At 31.5% G+C, this 8,490-nt stretch overlaps 1 pseudogene; it reads left to right on the forward strand.

The window, feature by feature from the left end:
- The first annotated feature begins 538 nt into the window (after window positions 1-538).
- Window positions 539-4,528, forward strand: LOC122609561 (annotated as a pseudogene).
- The last annotated feature ends 3,962 nt before the right edge of the window (window positions 4,529-8,490 follow it).

Consider the following 8,490-nt stretch of genomic DNA (forward strand, 5'->3'; position numbering starts at 1 on the left):
AGTTGTCTCTAAGTAATAATTATGCATGCTGATCCTAAAAAAAACTTTCTAGAACTTGTTTACGATTATACATTTAATTAAAAAGCTTTATAACAATAGGCCTATAATTTAGAAAAAAAATTTAAAAAACAATATATGAAATTAAGTTACTTGTAAATAGTCTCGTAAGTCCAAGTGTAAAATACTAAAATGACACCTATGAAAAAATGAAGCAAAGATTTGTTGAAAAATAATAAACAAAATATTAATTCCTAGCAATAATAATCGTAATCCGATAATATATAGTTGAAAAAGCCACGTAATTCCAAAATTGGATTGATCATGCATGCCATAGACGACGACTCTGGGTCTCCTGGTTAATCTCATGAGCACATTCCTCCTTCAATAATACTACCGATCGACATCTACGTACAAATAAACATCCGGCCACAATTATTATCATCACACATAAATATATTCCATTTCTCAACATCATTATTTCATTTTTCTAAACAAAAAAACCACCCGTCTCCTTCCATTTAATTAATTCTGGTAGTAGCTAGTATTGTAGTAGTTGGTACATTTATTTGTTAACAAAAATGTTTAGCTTATTTAAAGCAAATTACGATTTGCTTATCATCATCATCCTTTCGTTAATAGTACTAATAATTACACCAACTGCAAAAAGTGCACCGCACATCGCCAGGCCAGGTTGCAGTGATCAGTGTGGGAATGTGAGCATCCCATTCCCATTCGGCATCGGTGCAAACTGTGCTCTCAACGAATGGTACGCTATCGATTGCGTTAACTCTTCGACCCCACATCTATCAGCCGCATTACACAGCCTTGAAGTCGTGAGTATCGATTTGGTAAATAGGACAGTCACGGTTAACACGCCAACATCTATCTCTAATTGCCAATACCTTGTCAATAGCACTAGTCTACATGAGATAAAGAGTGTGGATCTTGACGATCGGAGCCCCTTCCGGTATACCCAATCACGGAACAAACTAGTGCTTGAGGGCTGTGGCAATGTTGTCATTTCACACAAAGGGAAAGCCCTCAGTGGTTGCTCCACAATTTGCGGTCGAAATGATAGTGATGCGAGAGATAAAATCAATTGCCTTGGTATCACTTGTTGCGAAACAACGATTCCTAACTACTACTATCTGACGTCATACACTGTGGAGCTCACGGCCCGGTTGGATACAGGAGGTACACGTATATATATAGGTTCAATCATTTATTTATTATTTTTTATGCTTATTAATTGTATGTTATATGTGATCTATTTTTCTGCTGCATTAATTGACTACTCGTAATTATTAAATGTTTAATATGCTTATATTCCAACGTACACAGGAGGTTCATCTTGTGGATCCGCCTTCTTTGTGGATGAAAATTTGTATGTTGAAGGAAGGCATTTAAACGGGGTTGTTCCGGTAACACTTGCTTGGACTCTTACATACCTTGACTTCCAACAAATAAGTTGTTGTGAGTTTGCTAATTCCGGTTATTACGAGTTTATGGCTAATCGTAGTTTTGGGTATTTAACCGAGTGTTACCAGTCCCCGGATATTGAAGGAAACATTTATTTAAGAGATGGATGCGCTGGTATGTATAAAATATGTATCTCTCTCTATATATATATATGTACTTGATTGATTAATTATGTATTTTTGAATTTGTTTTAACATGATGAAAGTTTGTGTTTTGTGGGTTCATTTTAGTTAAGGAAGAATGTGCAAGATGCAGGGCAAATGGAGGTTCTTGTCGTTACAGTAACGGCTTGAACTTCACTTGTACTCATTATCATGATGCATATCCACCAACCAAAAAGTTATCCTCGGGTGTCATTCTAGGTACATATATAGTAATATTTATTTCATCTTCCTCTTGTCATAAACCATAAGTACATATATATATATATATATATATATATGCCATGTACGTTGTCAATGAATCTTAAGGCTAAGATGAGTGGTACTACCACGGGTTGGCCGGGCTACTTGCACCATGTGATGTTATGTGACATCTAGGGTTGTCGTGGGTAGCCTAGGAAAAATGATAGGAGTAGAGTTGTTTGTGGAGTGACGGAATATCCAACAAGTGGTTAAAGCTAGTGACTGGTTTAATATTTGAGAGAGAAAGAGAGATACTCGGGAGAAAGAAACACACTTGGGCGAGCTAAACAAGTCGCTTAAAACACAAGCTACCAGGTTGATTGAAGTGGTGTAGCCGGCTATCTCAAGGCGGTTAGGGCGTGGGTCGTCGGCCTAACCACCCCTCTTAATTTATTCAACCTAAGGTCTACCTTTTAGTGCGTGGGGCAAAACCATGCCATGTGTATTATGATCTAAGATCATCATCTAGGTACATGCCATTGTTTATTATAGCCCTCCTGATATACAATACGAACTTTCGATCGTGTACGCCATGTATTAAAATGACAACTAAGCATGTAATACGTATTTGTTCGTCACTAAAAAATGACAGATCAACAATCTACAAGTATCTATACGTATTTGTTTGTCACTAAAAATGACAACTAAGCATCTAATTTACTGAAATGGAATTGAAAAACATATAAAGAACAAACTTTATACGGTAAAAAAAAGTTAGAGAGTACTTTACAAACTACTAGAGGGAAACCGCGCAAAACAACAACAAAGGCGGTAGCGACTGTTGGTTGCGGTGACGAGTGGCAGTGGCGATGGCAGAGGCGTTGGTGGTGGCAAATAGTGTAAATTATTATATTATATTATATTATATAAAGGTAATTGATATAAATGGAGTAATTTAGTTATTTAAGAAGTTAAGGGATATATTTTGTATATTACAAGTAATTTATTAAGGATATTTTTGGGACAACCTTTTAAGGAGTTAGGTGGAGTACTAATAAGTTAGAGATATTTTGCTTTTTTATATTATTTGTGATTAAAAGGTTAGCCGGTTAATATGTATTATAACGGAATATAGATTAATTAATTTTAAGTGGATGTCGAAGAAAAGTTTATTGAAGCATTCCCTAACTATTTATTGAAGAATTAGAAAATTCGTTTAAAGAATGATACTTTTTGTTGATTATCGCTAGTATTATGACAAAAACAAAATTTAAGACATATCTCATTCTAACATTCCATTTTATATGAGAATTATTATTGATACCACAACATTTAATTATTTTATCACATCTGTAAAGTTAATACTATCATCCTCTATTTTATATTGGCTTTTGTTCAGGTGTTACCATCAGCATGGGTGTAGTTTTTCTCATCATATTTAGCTATGCATTGTACAAAGTAATCAAAAAAACAAAAGATAAGAGACGCAGAAAAAGGTTTTTCAAACGCAATGGTGGTTTGCTTCTAAAACAACAAGAAGAAGCCCATCCTTCTTTAGTTGATAAAACTATACTTTTCACATCACGTGAGCTAGATAAGGCTACTGACAACTTCAATGAGAGTAGAATTCTTGGCCGAGGAGGCCAAGGTACAGTTTATAAGGGTATGTTAGTGGATGGACGGATAGTTGCAGTAAAGAAATCAAAAATAATTGATGAAAGTCAGTTACAACAGTTCATCAATGAGGTCGTCATTCTATCACAAGTCAATCATAGGAATGTGGTTAAGCTTTTGGGATGTTGCTTAGAGACAGAAGTTCCTCTACTCGTTTCCGAATTCGTTCCAAACGGTACTTTGTATGAATGTCTTCACAAAGAGACTTTTGAGTTTCCAATTTCTTTAAAAATGAGACTACAAATTGCTGCCGAGGTTGCAGGGGCACTTGCTTACTTGCATTCAGCAACTTCCATTCCAATTTACCATAGGGACATCAAAACCACTAATATACTTTTGGATGATAAATATAAGGCCAAAGTTTCAGATTTTGGAACTTCAAGGATGATATCAATAGATCAAACTCACTTGACTACCTTAGTCAAAGGTACATTTGGCTACCTAGATCCTGAATATTTTCGATCAAGCCAATTTACCGAGAAGAGTGATGTTTATAGCTTTGGAGTTGTTTTGGTCGAACTTTTGACTGGAGAAAAGCCAATTTCGCTAACTAGATTTGGAGAGCATAGAAGTCTGGTTATGTACTTTATGTTGGCTATGGAAGAGGGCGTGTTATGTCTATTTTTGATGCATTGGTGATTAGAGAGGGTAGTAGGGATAAGCTCCTTTCAACAGCTAACCTCGCAATGCAATGCTTGAATATAAATGGAAAAGATATACCAACCATGAAAGAAGTGGTTGTAGAGTTGGAAACCATACAAACATCACATATTCCATCTACTACTCAAACCATACCCATGATATACGGGGAGGAGTTATCACTACAACCATATGGTGAATCAACATCAACCTTCTTTAGTATTACTCAATGACCCAAAAGGTTTTAGTTCTCATATATGGTCATATTATCTTATGTAAATGGACTTTATGTAAGCATAAAGCCATAGTTACCAAATTTGAATGGAAAAATTGATAGTTAATTAGATATTGCGTAATCATATTATTAACGTCTTCGTTTATTGTGGTTTTCTTTTCATGTTATTGCTGTATAATATATAGATTATATTTTTAATATCTATATATGTAATAGAATGAAATGTTATGCACAACAGAACCTGTATCCAAAAACATAAGTTTCTGATGCTACCTTTTTCTATAAGAGGTAGGTTTCATAAAGAACAACTGATAAATATGGAGTTTTATTGGGGAAAAGGTATGGTTATTCTTGAGCTCTAATGTGTATATGGACCTAAAAGGAAATGTGTTTAAAGTTGTTACACATAGTACCAAATTATTATAATAACAATGTATGATTTATTTAAATTTTGGTGAATTAAAGAAAACCCACAGAAGACGAGTGAGCTCGGTCTTCAAGCGTTATGGCTTTCCAATACTATGGGATTAATAAGAGTTCATTCGGGCTGAAACACTCGGTAGGCAATAAACGTGTAAATTGTGTCCGCTAATTAGGTAAATCTTGATTATGCATGTTAAAAAGTGTATATGGTCAATAACGTTTTCCAACTATTAATTTCTCATGTTCATTGTTTGATGTAAGCTTAATGTTTCATACTAGTTGTATATGCTAATTCTCATTTTTTTTTCTACTAGATCATCCTTGTCTCATATTTTGATTTATCATAACTTAGTTGATTAAAAAAGATGCCTTCATAGTGTAGCATGACAAGACATCAAGATTTAATTGAAAAAAAAAATCAAAAATGAAATTTTTATTTTTATTTCTTATTAAGAAAAAATTTGATATATTTTACCCTTAAGAAGAATATTTTTTACTTTTTAAAACTTCAAGAAAAATGTTGATACCTTTGAATCTTTTGAGTCTTTGACATATAAAATCCGTAGACATACAAAAAAATTGGGCCAATTATTAAATATCAACGAGTACATTTGAGCCAAATACACCTAAACCCCTTTCCGGTCACGGTGGCGGAAATGATATCTGTACGGCCGACAACTTGAACCTCGCTTTCATTATTTCCTTTCTACAAACAAAGGTAATAAATCAAATTGTTACACTGTATATATACATGTTTTCTTGTGTGTGTATTGTGTTTTGTAGAAAATTTTAGCAACTCTGTTTATATACATTAAATAAATACTGTAACATTATTTGATCAGGTAGCACTTAATAAAATGAATTAATCTGTTTATGATTTTGATCAACTAGTCCATCTTCAAATATCTTATGATATTGTAGCAGTTTTTCAAGTAAATGTATAGCTCATATGATTACTGATTAAGTTTGTTGATTGGTGTCGATATCCTGTTTCTTAGTATCCGTGCAAAGTAATGTTAACGACTATTTGACTAGCTAGATTATTATGATTTTTAGCAGTTTTGAAGGAATTTTTGATATTTTAGGTGGTTTTTAAGAGTTTTAGCACTTTTGGTAGTTACCATTTCCCATTCAACTGTACAATTACATAAGTTTCAATGCTAAGAAACTCTTTCAAAGTTTAGCGTTACGCCGTTACCTGAATTGACCTGTATCTCATATTTTTTTCGAAACCTATTTTAAAAGTAAATTATAATTTCACAAAAAAAAGTTATTTCACAAAATAAAAGTAAATAGTTTTTAAAAAATAAATATTTATTTTGTAAAATTATAATTTATTACTAGATAATAGTCATTAATAATATTAATTTTTTATTAATACTAATTGACAATATAGTTTTATAAACTAAAATATTAATAATAAAGGAAAATTACAAAAATGGTATCCGAAGTATAATAAAAATTACAGTTTTCATACCTATACATGGGGGGCACTTAATACAACTAACGGACGTTGGTCCAGGTATGGTCGATGTGGAAAAATGGTAAGTTTGAGTATAACGAGTATAATTAATAAACCCTAGGTATGATTTGTGCAATATGATGAATAGTTCAAGTACATTACTTTCTACCCTTTATGGCTTATATAATTTTGTTAATGTACTTTGGTGCATGGAAACAACATAGTAAATTATTATTTTTTCCAATTCACATTAAAATAAAATTAAAGGAAAGTTGGGCTTTCCTTATTCCAAGGGAATGGGGGAATGTCTCTCTTAATGATTAAGTGACACATGTCAATATTTGATAGGTTAAGGGGTATTCCCATAATGTTCAATTCATCTCGGTCTAAACTTATTGGCTTAATTAAATAAGGAAAATGATTTATTTTTCTAACAAAATAGCCTAAAAATTCTCCTAATACTTTAAAAAGGTGACATGCATGTCGTATCCACTAATTTCTTTCTTAATCTTGTTCTTTGATTTTTTTTTACATGTCATAATCCAATAATTAATTTTTTTTTTCAATCAATCAAATATTCATTAATTACCACAAGTCAACATGATGCTGACAATACAAATACCACCAAAAATTTATGCATTGATGATGATTGGTAGTAATGATAACATAGATGAATTAAAGAATCAGTGGTTAACGAAATTCCCTAGCTACATACAAACTTGGCGGTCTAGCTACGTCGACTTGCCATCACTTTCTCTCAACTTCCTAATTTTAATTCAATGTTTGACTTTTGAATCCAGTTTGCACAAAAATTACTCAACGCAATGAACTTTCCTTTTAATGTGAATATATAATTGGCTAACACCCTCGATTTTGACACGCTCACCTCAAAATTCGATTTACTTGCTATGTCCTATGCCCCTATGGGGTCTCCTCTCCTAGTTTTAGTGGCATAGCATTTATAAAACCAATACATTAAATTTACGTTTGACAGAATTTGAACTTAGTGGAAAACTTTATGACCACTAGTGGGCTAAACCATAATGACTCAACTCAATCAAGTAACCGATATTTTTAAAGTTTTACTTTTTATCTAAAAAGTGTAAATTAATTATTTTTAAATTAAGTGAAAATATAAATTGGTGATGAAAATAAACAAAAAAAATGTAAATTAATTATTTTAGCATCCCGTTTCAAATATAGGAGTTACTTGCGACATACTCAATAAATTTAAATTAATGTAATCTAAAAAACCTCGTAAACTAAGATGTTAAATTTATGAAAAAATAAATCGCTAAACTAATATTTAAAGTATATGTTATTAAAATAAAAATGTGATTAATGTCATGTCAAATTTTGATGGTGTAACCTCTTGCAGTTTGAAGAATTGCTTCTATTATGATATGTTTGTGGTATATCCGACTCAAAACCTCGGTTTCTTGTCGTTCGAATGGGATAAAAGCTACGCAAAGAATTGTTTTGTTTTTCTTTGTTTGTTGTAGCCCCAATAAACAACATTTATAAATATCAAATTGTAATTCGACCGAGAGTTTCAAAAGAGATAAATATATTATATTTATATTTAATTAAATATTGTTTGACTTTTTAAAAATATATAATTTAGTTATATGTTTAATTATATGTTTAATAATTTATTTAGAGAAATTGAGAGTTGTGATTATTGGGGTTAGATTAGTTGGCTTTTAATATATATAAAGATAAAGATAAAAATAAAAATAATATATGTAAATATATATAAAGATAAAAAGTTAGCGTGGACAAATGGGGTGTGACAAAATAATTATGAAAGTTCATACTAAAAAGTGTGAACTTTTAATTCAACACACTTTTTAGTGTGAAGAAATTTACACCCACTTTTAAGTCTATATATTTTTACACACAAAAAAGCGAGTGTGAACAAATGAAATTTTTTTGTAGTGTAGTTATTGATATCGTTAATGTAGAATAATCATTTATTGAATCTAGTATTATTATAGTCTTTATATAACACTTATAAGTTGTACGGATGGATTAATTGGATTGATTGAATTAAGTCGACAAATTTAAATTAAATGAACTAAGTCACATGTTTAATTTAAAAAATTACTAAAATGAGAGTTCTGAGAATTGAAGTTTGATCAGTTAGCTTTTAATATATATAGATAAAGATGTATCAAAAACCTTACGGAGTTATAATAAGGATCTAATGTGGTTTTGGAAACATGATTCCTTCT

Source organism: Erigeron canadensis, chromosome 7 (genome assembly GCF_010389155.1).
Source record: "Erigeron canadensis isolate Cc75 chromosome 7, C_canadensis_v1, whole genome shotgun sequence".
In the NCBI taxonomy this organism is placed as follows: Eukaryota; Viridiplantae; Streptophyta; class Magnoliopsida; order Asterales; family Asteraceae; genus Erigeron; species Erigeron canadensis.